Raw genomic sequence first — 15,256 nt, 5'->3', positions numbered from 1 at the left:
TAGAGTCACTTTTCATGATCAGTGTTCATTTAGAATCAGCAAAAGTCATGTCAAAACATGAATTGGTAAATCCTAAATAATTTCCCCTCTGTGATGAAAATGAAACTAGGAGATACTGAGCAGCAGTTTTAAATGTCATCTTTCTGGATAATTCAGGTGATCTCCTCCATTTAGCAGTGTGATTAGGACCTGGAATATTGTGCATACTCCAGGAAAAAAAGTAAGTAAAACAGATCTGCTTTAAGATCAATAATGCTCAGTGCTCAAATGTATGTGAGCTATTATGTAGCAGGAATGGGGTTGAGGGGACTTCAAGAGGTCTTCCCATTGCTTCAAAACACAATATTTTTCCTAAAATGTTTCTATTAATCTGCACCAAAAATTTCTTAGTAATGACAGAAACTTTATAGCTTCATTAGGCAGTGTGTTCTAGAGCTTGATTATCCTTGACACTAAAAACTTTTTCCTAACTTTTAGCCTAATCTTGCTCGCTGAAATTAATACACAAGGAGAGAAATAAGAATCCAAAATCCAAGCTCTTCCCCTCAAATACATAGCACATTTTGTTAAGCGTTTCTTATAAAAACTTTTCTGACCTTGCCTACAAATGATAACACAGCTGCTTCTACCAAACAGTTCTGTATTAGAGTTCCACTCGTATTTATCTGAAATATCAAAAAAAATAGCATTGTCATAAACTGATTCTATACTTAACAGTCCTTTGTAACTCTTTAGTATTTGTAGCTCATATAAAAGGAGCTGGTATTGTATTATGTATATACGGTTTGGAAAATTATTTAACATCTTTTGTTACATAACTTCTAACTTGCTTAGAAATTGAACTATTGTGTTGAGGATTCAGAAAAGAGGGTTTTTTTATCTCCCCTCACATGGTCTTGTAGTACAAACCCTTTTTTTAGATTGATGTTCAAACAGCTATCTTGGAATGCTTTTTGAAAGGAGATGGACCTAGAGCATTCCCAGGTGGGATTACATGGCAAGCTAAAATTAAACCAACTGAAGTTTACATCAGGATGTGAGACTGCTCAGAATTACTGGCCTGTAGGTTGTGTTTCAAGACAGAAGATTTTGAAAATCAGTGCGTTAGAATGAATATATGTCTTTCTTACAATGAAATTGCCTAGATACTTCTGATTCTTATGGTAGAGTCTGCTTTTGTATCTGTAATTAGAACCTTGTACTTTGTCCCCATTTTATTTTCAGATTAACATGCTTTTCATAATGCTTTATGCTCATTTCATCCTATAATACTACTCTTACAGACTTACAGCTTTAGTAAAATATGATATCTGTTGCAACAGTATGTGAATAATGATTTGTCTGTTCAGGAAAATCTTCAGTGTGTGTATTTCTCTTCAAAATTCCTGACAGTTTGTCCAGTATAGGCATTTGTAATTACTTCAGACTGTTATATGCTGCTCCTCCCTTTTGTATATTATTTATTCTGATACTACTAGGCTATGACAGAGATGGAATCAAAGGGACAGAAGACTAGTTAAATCTAGTGGCAGAAGGTGAGGTACTGTGTGTGTGGAGTAGGATGCAGTTTATATATCTTTAACTACAAAGGGATTCAGGGGCTTAAACATAGGTGTATCCTGCTTTTTTATATACTCTAAAGTATTTCTCTGCCTCCGTTCAATTACTGCTCAACAAAGTCATGGGTATCCCACAGATTCTTCACCACATCTGCCATTCCTGGCCAGACACTTCTGTTTCATTAGCCCGTCTTAAATGATCCCAGATCCCAGTGTTTATAAGCATAAACCTGATTTGCCTCTGCAGCCAAGACAGTATTCAGGATTCCCTTCACAGTCAGCTACCTGGAGTGCCAGTCCTTTTCCAGTATCTGTTAGGAACTAAAAGCTTATAAGGAAAATTTACAACATGCCTTTTGGTTTGCAGATCTAAATTGCAAATGGCTGCCAGCAGATTAGACTAGTTCTACCAAATGGTCCCTGGCTTTGCATGTGTGTTGATGCCTTTCATTGCATAGGTAGGTCTTTCCTTTCTGAAACACCCTTTGGTATGCTTTCTTTTTGTTGCATTTTCTTTTTTAAGCTTTCTTTTCAGATTTTTTTTGTCTGCCACATTGGCTTTGCAATCTGATTGTGATGTGGTAAGAACATAATGTGACTGAATTTCCATGCCTTGGAAAAATACACAAAGATTCTGAAGATTAGCTGGGTCAGACATCTAATACATACATCTGCCTTCATGTTTCACACAGCTGCAGTACCTAGAAGTTCACATATTTTCCAGAATTCTGGTAACATACTGCCTACAATAATTAGTTTGTGTGATTTGCTAGAAAAAGCCCCATATGTAACTTGCATCAAAGCCTGCTGAGTATGCTGTGAATTCTTACTGTTTCCTCCTGCTGCTCATCTAATATCTATAACATTTATTCACCAGCCTCCTGATCTCCTTGGCTGCACCTGACAGAGTGTTTAGCTTTTTAAAAACCTATTCGTATTCATGGAATACTCTTACAATTTTGAAGGAATTGGATTCTCACTGTTCAGAATGAAGTTATTTGACTTTTTTTATAAACTATGCCCTTCTGACTAGTCTGATCATCTTAGGAGTTCCTTGTTTCTTGAGAAGTAAGGCAGAGAAAAGGGAGGCTTTCCCTCTTGTCTCTGGACATTAGAGAGCAAAAAACATAGACACCTTAACTCATTGTTTACATGTTGTTTTTAAGGCTATCGGTGTTTTCTTTAGTTTTTAAAACAGTATGTAAAGTCTCTGACTCTACACTGACACACTTTTCACACTGTTTTCCATATTTGAAAAAGTTAAATCTACACAATATCCACAATGAGTATTTTTCTTCGTACTCTGTGCTTCCTTTTCAAAAATTCCTGTAAAGCAGAATTACCCATGTTCCTGTAAAATTATACTACAGCTTGTTATAATTTGGAAAATATCCAATGTAACAATAGGTTAAATCCATGACAAATTTGTACATGAAAGCTGGCTTGTCCAAAAACAGGAATCTCAACACTATTAGAAAGAAAATGAAACAAAATTAATGAAAGAATTTTTTTTTCTTGTTGATGACCATTTTATGTCCAAAACCAACTTTTACACCAAAAGAGAAACAGAATTTGGGAAGCAGATCCTGGGAGCTGCTCTTCACCTCTCCTTATCGACAATGCCTTGCCTAGGTGTTGTTCCATTGATTATAGGAGCTACTCCAGATTTTCAAAATTATACAAACAGAATGAGACATTGAAGAGTCTCATCTTGCCTTCAGAAAATGGCTTGAGCATGCTCTTTTGGAATTATATAAAATAAGGATTAATATTCTGTTTTTATTTGGGATACTTGCAAGAATCCTATACGAGGAGAAACAGATTATTCCAATTTACCTTCAGTAGTGGAAACAATGTGAAAACATATTGCTTTCCGTCAGAAAACAGGAAAGCACCAATATGAGTAAGACAAAGCCCATCTTGCTAACACAACCTTGGCATTCACTGAACAAAGCCCAGTAACTAATATGTCATTGTACACCATGATTTTTTTCCCAGCCTCTTGAAAATGGCTTGTGGAATCTAACTGGTTGTACGCAGGTACAATTTTACTGAGAAGGAGGAAAAGTAAAGAGGCCATAGACTCCCCATTTCTCATCATTTTGGATGTCTGCCTTGTCATAATGTAAGGGAAAGACTGCACTGAAATCACAGTTGCATACAAGTATAGTATGACGAATCAGTCCTCTCTATTGGCAGCATGTACTGCCCTTAGGTTACTTGTTCTGAATCAAGTTCAGAAATTAAATATTGCAGTTTTCCTGTTGAACAAAGCTGAGTAATTTGTTTCAAGCAATTTTTTCTGCTCAAATCTGGCTAAACATTATAAATTCATGACAGCTTGAAGAATAGGTACAATAGGAAGTGATGCAAATCCTGGGAGAAAGGGGACACACACACACAGAGAAACCTCAAACACCTTCTTTCTTCCCTGTACCTCTCTGGAATAAACTGAATATATAGAGTTATATTTAAATTGTAGACCAAAAGAAATAATTATTTTGACATCTGCTAGAATTCTGAGAAGAAAATTCTTTCTTATTGATACTATGTTATGATTGTAAATTAAACAGGAGGATGTCAGGTCTTTTTGGATGCATTTTATTAATTAATCCACAAGGTTATTTTTACCTGAATAATCCTAATTACATAATAGCAGATTTTTTCACAATAAAGGCCAATGTCAACAAATTTCTCAGAACAGATTTCTTCAAAAGATTACAGGTTCTGATGAAATTTTAAATTTTAAATTTTAAAAAAATTAATAAAAACTTAGGAAAGGATACATAAAGTTGACATTCTTTTTCATTAGTTTCTTAATGAACCATTTGAATTAATAAGCTGATCTTTATAATGTAGTTTTCCATTACAAATTTAGGGTTGCAGTACATTCTCAACTGCCTGAAATGCTTTGAGAATACTGGTTGGGGAACCTTGTGTAAGTACCTTTTCTGATGGTAGCAAGTTACTTTTCATGTTAGCAGAGGAACTTCAAGTTTTCTGCATCATTTTGTAACGACAGTGGAGTTACTCTCCGAAGACAATGCTCTGTCTGGAAAAATGTAGATAATGCACACTGCGTGCATTCTGTCCTTCCATCTGTCCATCTTAACTATTATCTTCACAATCTCAGATGAATATTTGAAATGGCATTCAACTCATTGCATTAACATACAGCTGAGACATGCATCACTGAAGTGCTGTTGGCCTCTGCCTGAAATGGGATTTGGAGGAGAGACTGCTGATGGTCAGCCCCTCTGCTATCCCCCTGGAAATTTTTAGAGGTACTATATACCTTGTGTACTCCTCTTCCTAAGAGCACTCATCTATTTATCCACCTGTAGACAAATGTAAGCCAAAAATCTCCATCCATCTCTGTTTCTCTTGAGACAGATAAATATTTCAACTTTAGTATCAATTCAGTGTGACTGTGAAATCCTCAATAGACAATCAATCATGTGTAGTCTCACAAGAACTGTAGACAGTTTACATGCACGGATCAAAATCCCTAATTGTCCAGTCTACCTTGCATCAAATCTAACCTTTTTATGAGCAGGCAAAAATCTTCAAATTAACCTAGTCACAAGATATCAGGGAAAATACAGAGAAAAAATTCTCCAAGCAGAATTACTCTGGAAAAACAAATCTCAGGGATCACAGAAAACACCCCACTAAACAAGCTGATCATGGCCCTGCCAAGAAATGCAGCAGTGACTGAGACCCACAGTCTAAAAGCAAGTGCTTCCCTGCTTTACATTGCTTCCGAAAATAATTGCTCTGACATCATTATGTTCATGCAGGCTGCATCTACCTTATCGTTACGATTTAGAGCAGTAACACAGCTTTAGAATAAATTTTTTGATTTTAGCTTGCTTGACATTTTGTTGATTTGCTTTTTTTGGTGATACATCCAAATTTGCTTCCTTTTGAGGAAAACTAAGCTGGAAGCTCTGGTCCAGGTGAGCACTAAATGTGCTTCTGTCCCTGTGTATGTCATAACCAATGACGAGTCCTTTGGACAGAACTGGACCACATGCAGAAAAGGAACATTTGTATCACAGTTCAGAGTAATTCCAGTTTCACGTAAAAGTTGTCAACCTTATCCAATATAGACATAGGTGCCTCAGAACCAATTGTTTTGGACTACTGATTCCTATTGCACCAGATTAGTGCTCTGTAGACACAATAAGAGATAATTAGCAAACACGTAAGTATAACCCCAAGGACTTAGTTTGCCACTTGTATGATCTGAGAACCTAGTTTTCTATTGATCTTTAAAATTGCTATAGATTAAAAAAATAATAATATACACACCTCTTTTTCATATTCTCACGCTGTGATCAGTGCGGTGAGAAAACCCCTTTGTGCCTGGGTCACACGAAATAAAGGAGATAAATATGTCACCTGTCATATTCTACAAGAAATGAAACAAGACATACATGAACAATGATGAACATTTAATCTCTTTCTACCACACTGCACTGAGGGAAAATCTCTAATAAAGAGTCTTTTCGGTCCTATTGAGGAAGAAATAAATGAAGATACACAAGGAAGTCCCACAGCATTTTAGTAATTCTTCCCACGTAATCTTTTCCCTACATTTTTTTCTCATCCTAGGTTGTTCTTTTTATGTGAACTGAATTGATCTCTAAGAAGATGTAGTCTGCTGATTTTTATATATTCACCATAAAACATATATTTAAAGCTCTCAATTTTAGAGATATTTTCAAGTCACATTGCAGACAATCAGGAATCTGATTTTTTTAAAGATTTTTTTTTCACTCACCATATAAGCTGAATTGAATAACTTAACTTCTCTATATTTATATATATTCATTCATAAAATGGTGTTAAACTCAACCTTTCATACAGTTTTAGAATTCAAATAACGCTTATTATGGGAGAGACTGCCTCCAGTGAATTAATGGTAGTTTTGCCACTGCAAGTCAGTATTCCCCATAATGCCCTTTGAGTTCTGCAATAAATTGTTCTAATATATTTCATTGCATTGTATAGGAAACATTTCTTCACTGCTGTATAAAGTATCGAAGGTGTATACGTGGCCATGACATACTTAATGACATACACAGTCAAAGAGAACACAGAATCACAGAATCACAGAATCACAGAATGGTAGGGGTTGGAAGGGAATTCTGTGGGTCATCTCTAGTAGGCTAGATTAATACTGTGTAACAGTTTAGACCAGGACATATTCCATGAAAGTCACTGACATTTTGTCAGCCTAAGATCGGCACAAGAGAAGAGGCATCACACAAAAAGCAACTTTGAAGTACTGTGAACAACACAGGTGCAGTGTCGGAGAGTGCAGAAAAACTAGGATTAAAGCATTTAGCTGACTGAGCACTGAAGTGCTGCAAATGATCCCTGAAGGTGGGACGTCTGTCCTCTGAGCAACCCTGAGCTCAGACTGTGCAACTTTTACTCTACAATTTAGTGTGATGGTGTACTCCACCTATGATCTTTAACTTCCCAGGTTTTCACTGGATTGATTCCCTGTACTGTATTTACTTTAAATAAGCAGTACTTTATTTCAGAAACTTGCTTATACAAATTTAAGGAATCCTGCAGCACAGTCTTGTTGGAATTCAGGTAATCTGTCTTGTCCTCAGATAAATATCCAAACCATGTAATTTTTTTTTGCTCGCTAAGCTGGGTTTCTGTACTGACGTCAGTGTAGTTTTGGGTTTTTTGGGGTTTTTTTTGGTTTTTTTTTAAATTGCAGTTAGATTGTGAAATAGAAGGTAAGATTCACTAACAATTTGAAGTGGAAAATCTGTACAGTACTACCTCGTAGGAGCAAAAGAGGAGTCAGCACTTTGGAGTTAATTTAAGTAGCTACAACTTCATAAACTTAAATTTGAGTCCAAGGATTTAGTGTTGATTAATTCAACAAGCTAATACTTTGTGAGGAGTCAAGATAGGTTTAATATACACCGATTTCTGCAATTAGGTCAACTGCAATGATATATATGCATACACTTGTACAAATGCACATGTTTGCATACACATGTGCACTTGTATATACACATATGTTTGTACCTGTATAAATGATTGAATCATACACATATATGGACACTCACATATATCACATTCTAATAATAGTTCTAAAACATGCTTGGAAACCCTCAGTTTTGAATGAAATGCTGCATCTCTGCCTGTGGGATTCTCCATTATTCAAAATATCACTTTTCCTTCATGAGCTTTTATAATCTGTAAAATAAACATCATTGTGACTGCAACGGATAGCAAAAAAGATGAGAGCTGTGTTTCATACTGGCTCTCACACAGAAAGGCAATGAGTCCTATTAATCTCATTCAGTTTTACAGTTCACTTTCATGTGTTCTACTAGTTTAATGGTCTTCTTTATTTAAATACACTTACAATAATTTAATGATTAGTGATTTAATTGGCAATATCTTTTGAATCTTAAATGGAGAATAAGGAGAATTCTGATACTTTAAAATTTGCAAACAGGACCTGCTTAAGTAATCTAGGAATTTCTGTGAACAGTAAAGGTTTTATTTCAGTCATTCTATTTCTATGTTGATTGTCTAATTACAACCTAGAGTCTTGTCTACTATATAAAAAAAATCTAATTTAATAACTTTCTACAGCTGGGACCTCTGAAATATGTAATGCAATGAGAAATTTTATCAGGGGAGTGAGAGGAGGGCCAGCCACTTAATTAAAACTTCTGCAATCAGTGGAAAGAAATAACCATTTCAAAGATACAATTCATCTGACCTAGTTTAGAGATCTATCTGCAAATAAGACAAACCACATTCTAGAAGAGCAATAGCTCTCCTTTTGCTGTAAGAGGAGCCTGACATCTAGCTCAGATATAGACATCAATGTTCTGGCAGATGAATCCTAGCAGCAGGGTCTATCTCCAACAGACGTTAGGTGACAGTCACTATAAAATGTTATTCTAGATGCATGAAGAAGTAACTTTTAAGCACATTTAACTTTATTTGACAAAAATGCTAGTTTGATTTGGTCTGCAGTTCTAAAACGGCTGCTGTGCTCAACAGCAAGTGTAATTGCCATTTGGAGTGTTAAGTTCCATAATTATCTTACACTAAAAAGAAGCACAAGATGGTGTCAGTTTGGTTTGTTTTGTTTTGTGTTTTTTTTTTTTTTTTTGTTAGAAAAGGCTCTAATTAGGATGTGAAAAATGGAATAGGGGAGAAATTTTGGGTTAACAATTTACTCCGATAGAACATTACCGTCTTCAAATCACAGACATAGAAAAGGATAACAGAGATCAAGTTTATTTCATTAAAGATGAAAACTGAAACAGGTCACAAATCTAAACTAAGGACCATTTTTGTGCATCTTTAGGTTACAAATACTGTTTCTGTTTTCATTGCATTTATGTAACTTAACACTTTCAGTTAGGCAAATTCAATGTCACTAACAAGTTCAATTTTTTTTTCACAATACAACAGGAATTCTGCCAGAATTAGTTATCAATTTAACAATAAAATAAGTTTTTCTTTTGGTTCTACTTGAGGAAAGCCCCACATGTATCGCCTCTTTTCTCTGCCTTTCAAATCTCACTGGGAAGAGTGAAAAAAAAAACACAACACTGTAGAGATGGTATAGACAGAAATCTTCTACAGACTCAATGACTGACACAAAGTTCACTGGAAAGAAGAGAACTAGGAACACTCGGGATTCACACTGTACCTGGAGCTACCGATTGCCTCTTGATTGGTTTTGTCTCTTAGAAGAGTTGGTACCTTGTATTTGCTGAAAGTATATTACCCTCAGAACACACTAGCAGAAAGCAGTCTCCCTTGTTAACCTGAAGAAACCATGGCAAGAGGCCCTGAGCTGCCTGAAGAGACCAGATACACTTTTCTCCTAATTCTGTACTTCTCTGGAGATAACGGTTCTATCACTGTTTACTTCACTATAACTCACCACAAAAAGAACACATAGTCATAATCTCCATTATAATCTTGGGAAAAAAAACAACAGAAAACATAAATAAATTAAATTAAACCACAATAATCAGTAACTCCCTTTTTTTTTACACAAGGTCCCAAATATTTTTGTCACAACTAGGTAATGTGATATATAACAAGATGGCAATACCTGTCTCCAATTTCAAACATGGTCCCATACAATTTTAGAGTTAGGGCTTGGGACGGACATGGAAATACCCTCAACAGTTCAGAGAAATCCACTGTCGTACTTCAGTGATTTCATCTGGGTTCAAAACTCACCAGTATTTAGACATTTAGTTAACTGTTAATGAAAGACAAGGATCCTAGCAGGGTTGCCTCCACCAGCTGGGAAGTTGGAAGATAAAGAACTCTGGGAGCCATTAAAGGATCAAAGATGAATCTAGGAAGAAAAAGGGACAAAGTTGATACAGTAACTAGTCAGAGGGTATAAAACAATCCTTCTAATCCACACCATGGGCCTGTTTGGAAGCACAGCCCTAAAGATCTTGGGGAGTGAGCAGCCAACAGGGAAACCAGGCATGTCTATCAAAACAATGGTGAAGAAAAGAGTAAATTTGATTATTTAGACTTTCCTAGGGAATAGTAACAAGGAATTGAATATCCTTGAACTCTGAGCAGCTCTCAGTGGACTGTTATACACAGGCTTACAGCCTGTGCCACAATCACAACTCTCATATGCAGCTGACAAAAAATGGTCAAGACTGTTACATTTCCTCTTTGAGTTCAGTGTAACAGTTGGGCCAAAGAGACAGAAGCAAACGTGCTCACTCCTAAGAACTGCCAAGATATCTTTATATAAATTCCTCATATTCAGCTTAGTCCAATCGCTTCATGCACATTCCCAGCTTTAGAAGCCCCTTGGGAATAGCAACCAGCCTGCCATTTATAAAGAGCAAACCCAACCATACATGGTCAGTCAGAAAGACGTACGCATCTCATCTCTGCAGCTCCCCGCAGCAAGACTAAGCAATGAAGAACTGGGCTAACATTCCTGCTGCAGCACTACTGATTTCTATCTCCTGCAGCAAAAGCTTGAATAAGCAACTGGACTTGCTTTCATGCAGGAGCGCTAACTTGTTGATAGCACCACAGCTATATTTAAAGCTCTTTTCCTGAGGCAGCTTTTCTGTATTTTTGACAGTAAAATGGATGGTCTATGAAAAGAGATTTTTGTGCCACTATTTGTTTTCAAATGGTTGGAGAATAATGCAGGGACCACAAAGCAGATTCCATATTCTTTAGACTTCTTTAAAATGACTAAAACTACAGACATACAATTGATGCCCAAAGCAATTTTGAAAGTGCTGGCATTGGAGAAAATGTCTTTTTCTTACAGAGAATCGGTTCTTACATGCTCTTATCTCAAAACATGTGTTTTCCACGTAGTTCTGCTCAACGAAACTTCTTTAAAGCACTCTTCAAATAAGATTTTCTCTGAGAAAGTTGCTGGCATAATGACACCAACAACTTTTCTTTAAACAGTATTAATTTGGAAAATGGCTTTGTGATTATTGTTGCTGCATACGTGACTGCAAAAGTAACTGTGTAGGCAGCAGGTGATAGGAAGGGGTTATTCCCTTCCACTGGGTAAGTGTGTGGCCACATCCAGAACAGTATGTCTGGTTTGGGGCCTCTGGAGATACTGCGGAGACTCCAACAGAGTGCCGATAAGATGGTTAAGGGCCAGTGCAAGTGTCACTGAGGAGAGGCTGGGAGTTTCTTTGAAGCTCAGGAAATGAGTTAGTGTATGGGTAACTAACTACCTTACAGAATAGTATAGAGAAGATGGAGCCAGACTTTTCTCAGAGCTCCACAGCAAAAAAAGGGAAATAGACAACATTCGCAAGATGAAGTAAGAAAAACTCCAACTGAATATAAGGAAAACTGAAAAAAAAATCACCATGACTGTATCTGAACACTGGGCAGGATTGCCCAGAGAGGCTGTGGTGCCTCACTTAGAGATTTTTCAAACCTCAGCAAACTCTGTGCAGTCTATTCTAATTTGGAAGTTAACCCCACTGTGAATGTGGGTTTGGACTACAGACCTCCGGCAGTCCTTTCATCTCTGAATTATTTTACCAGTCTACAGCTGCTTCATAAAGCACACTTTGTTATAAATCAGCATTGTTGCTGAAAAATGCCATTCTTTCCTTCCCTCAGACTCATTTCTTCCCTCATGGTGGCATAAAGCATGTGCTGAATCAAGTTCGGTGACTAACACAAAATCAGTATGTTGGGGGGGGGGTGGGGTGGTGAGGTGGCAGTTAGTAGGATCATTTCTGCCAACTAGTTTATGAAAAGCTGTGCAAACATCTCTGGCTGAAGGAGATAACGTCAAGGAAACTGTGTGGGAAGAAACAAGCAGAAGTGTGAAGGGAGAGCTTTCAGCCCCAGTGCCTGTTTATGTCATTTTAAGATGAGTAAGAATCAGTGATTAGTTACAGGTAAAGAAGTTCTTTGCAGCTAGGCTGGTGCCAAGGACGGTATTATTTTCTTTAAGGGGACATCTGACCAGAAAGAGTTTAAAGCAGCAATCCGCTGGAACTGTTTATTAAACACTCCATAGTGTTTTTCATAACCACCAAGTTGGTCAAATTCCTCACAGGTAATTATGTTCTATAGCCTGAAGTTCCCTGCTGCAACTGCATTCAGATAACATATTCTTTTCTTTCCCTACCTTTGACATGCTGGCAAGACCTGGCATATCTCATCACAGGCTTTGTAAATAAGGGGTTATTTAAAAAAAAAATATTTTTGTTAAATAACAGAAAATAAACCAGATTTCCTTTGCTTTTCTTTGTCTGAGCAGTAGGATGATGGTTTTATGGGTAAAGCATTGAGGAAGACTCAGCAACGATGTTTGTAGTTCCCAGTGGCACCAGTTTTGCCTTTGGCAGTAGAGGAGTTATTTCTGCCATTACCAGTGCCTGTTTTCAAAGCATAACAAACAGTTTTCAAAATCAGAAAGCACACTGCTCATCAGGGTAGCAGACTTGCCTTATGTGTCTTGAAGCATTCATGATAAAAAAGTGCTCATTTGCTGCAGCTTATATGTCAAAAGGAGAAAGGAAAGAAACTCAGTATGGAGCCTGAAAGCTTTTTCTTATATTGTCTCTTCGTGCTTCTCTGAGATAGGTCAGAAAAGTAATGAAGATTACCAATATACATTTAGCTGCAATTACTGCCTGCAGCTGTAGTTGCCTGACCCCTCTGACTGGAAGACCTGCTTATAATTACTTATAATTTTGTGCAAATAATGAATATAAACATACAATACAGGCCATTCAAAAACATAGGTGCACAAAGAATACTGTGTCCTTTCCCACATGACAGACTAAAAAAAGAAAACAAGATTACATGATGATTTTTGCTACTGAGTAAGGTTAGACAGATCTTTATGCTCTTTAAGCCTCAGTTCCTTGTAAACTGAAAATGATGATACTATCCTTTTTAATTTTTACCTTTTGCTAACTACTGCTGTTATTACTAAGGGAAGCAAACTAAAATTTCACAATAAAAAGTTTGTGCAATCAGTTGAGAATATGTATCACAAAAGGCCAGAGACAGGATTTTTTATTATTTTGACGCAAATCATGACTATTAACTGACAGCATGATAGACACCTCAGGCTTAGTTCTATTTAATACAGAGGACTGTATCTGTTGTTCAAATGAACTATATCATATAAATCTTATTTCAAAATTTGAAGTTGAGTGCCTTGCACAGGATAATTAGATGTCTTACAAACCATTTCAGGATCAAATCTGCAGTCTTCCACATCAGTATGATGACCTTGGTTTCGAGTCATGGACAGAACATCGTCTTCAGGTTCTTCAGCCTTGCAGCCCTGTCTTTCATAATGGTAATCACTTCACAGACACAATTAGGGCTACCACCACAGTCAGTAAGCCCATTAAAATGGGCAGAGTAGCAGAGTCTTTGAGTATGAATATGTGGTATTTTCCAAATCAGAGGTATAGCTTGATGGTGCTTTCAGGGAAGCAAACAACAGACTATTTTACATGATGAGTATGGATATTGTACTTTGAATCTCACAAAGATAAAATCAAATCCAATCATGTTCATTACTACTGAAAAGGTTGCCTTATAGACATTTAGGAAAACATAATTTTATTCTAGAGGCAGATAATAATCTGAGATTATGTTTAGTAACTTTTTGATTTTTACTGTTACTGAGCTAATCTATATCTATACCTCAATATCCACATATTGAAATCATATTTCTACTTTTATTTTTATGCTTATATTCTCGGTGATTAACGACTTTTGCTGGGAACTCAGTGAACAGCTGCTCAAGTCACTAAATGATGTCAAACACTAATGAGAACTACTAACTAGTCCAATTCCTATGAATTTTTCTGTCTTCAATCATTTAATATTCAGCATACACATTAAGCAGTTAAAATTATTGCTAAAATTTTCTGCAGCTGTTCATGTTTTTTCTGACCTAGTTAGCTGAGAAAAATAAAGATACTTGTCTTCTGTAAGAAATTACACTGTTTTTCCTCATGGATGCAGAATCAGGTTGCTCACAAATAACATTGCAAGCTGATGCTAGAAACAGGAGTCTTACATGATATGCTACTGTTATTCACCAGGTTTTGTCTAGTGATGCTGAGCATGACAGCTGTCATGGTAACTAACCATGGCCTGGCATTAGCTCAGCAAGTCATTCTTCATGAACACTACCCTAAGGAACAGTGCAGTTTCATATTTTTGAGTGAATTCCAAACAGATATTCAGTAGACATATCAGGGCTCTCTAGGGTTTCTAAAAAGGAAGTGCTGTAGAGATTTTAAATATTCTTTACATCCTTCAAGACTCTTTTTGTGGTGACCCTTTGGGGAAAGGCGTCTTTCTTCAGTTGATGGAAACCTGAACTGTAATTCAGATTTTTATTCATCCTTCTCTCTGACAGTATAGAGTGCTTCCTGAGTAAGATCTGAATGCAGGAGAATGTATGTTCTTCTCTCCTAAAATTTATCTTCATTTTTATTTGAAGAAAACCTTTTTACTTTCTATTCTAAATTGACTGAAACCGAAAAGAGAGACCATGTAATTCCTGTAGGTAGTGAAATCATATTCGCGGATGATGATCACAAATACCATGTTTGCTGTACTTATTACAAATTTATAACAGTTATACAACACTGATAATATTTTTCCAGGTCCCAGGTATTTTACATTTCAAAAACCAGACAAGTTTTAAATTATGTTATGCAGAGTCTATGTTGCACTGTCAGTTTGTGAGGACTTGCAAAACCCTACTTTCAATTCCTATATGCACACCTTTTATTTTTAAAGACAAATTACGATCAATACTTCAACATCTGTTTTCAAAAGACAGTACTAAATCTCCGAGATTCTTGATAAAATCATGAGTGTTGGTCTCAGTGCATAAAGTCTGTGAGGCATTAACTCTCAAAGATGTCTCACTGAACTGTGGCAGGCGACTGAAAAAAAGTCTCATTTCTGTTTAAAGACAGTTGTCAGAAAACAAATCTACAGGAGCTGTCAGAGCATTAGCTTGCTATAGCATACTCTTTTGTATTCATTACTGAAAAGATTCAGTTAATTATACAAGTCCAACTGCATAAATACTGCCCAGGAGCCAAAAAAGATCTTTTATGAGTTACAAAAAGGTTGGGATTTTTATGTCTACAAATAGGTGGCATTTGCTT

The 15,256-nt window shown here is 36.5% G+C and overlaps 1 protein-coding gene and 1 long non-coding RNA gene across 18 annotated transcripts in view; one reads left to right on the top strand and one right to left on the bottom strand.

Annotated features, from left to right (window-relative positions):
• PCLO (piccolo presynaptic cytomatrix protein) overlaps positions 1-15,256 on the top strand; it is a 400,793-nt gene that overhangs the window by 359,848 nt on the left and 25,689 nt on the right. The gene's annotated exons all lie outside the window — the stretch shown is intronic.
• LOC142362209 (uncharacterized) overlaps positions 1-15,256 on the bottom strand; it is a 76,207-nt gene that overhangs the window by 58,848 nt on the left and 2,103 nt on the right. For all 10 annotated transcript variants that reach the window (XR_012764807.1, XR_012764803.1, XR_012764802.1 and 7 more), the window contains exons 2-3: positions 9,813-9,933; positions 5,874-5,973 (exon numbers count right to left, since the gene is read on the bottom strand). This is a non-coding gene — a long non-coding RNA (uncharacterized LOC142362209). The remainder of the gene's footprint in view (positions 1-5,873; positions 5,974-9,812; positions 9,934-15,256) is intronic.

This window comes from Opisthocomus hoazin, chromosome 8 (assembly GCF_030867145.1).
Source record: "Opisthocomus hoazin isolate bOpiHoa1 chromosome 8, bOpiHoa1.hap1, whole genome shotgun sequence".
Lineage (NCBI taxonomy): Eukaryota > Metazoa > Chordata > Aves > Opisthocomiformes > Opisthocomidae > Opisthocomus > Opisthocomus hoazin.
This window is presented reverse-complemented; position numbering and strand designations above follow the sequence as displayed.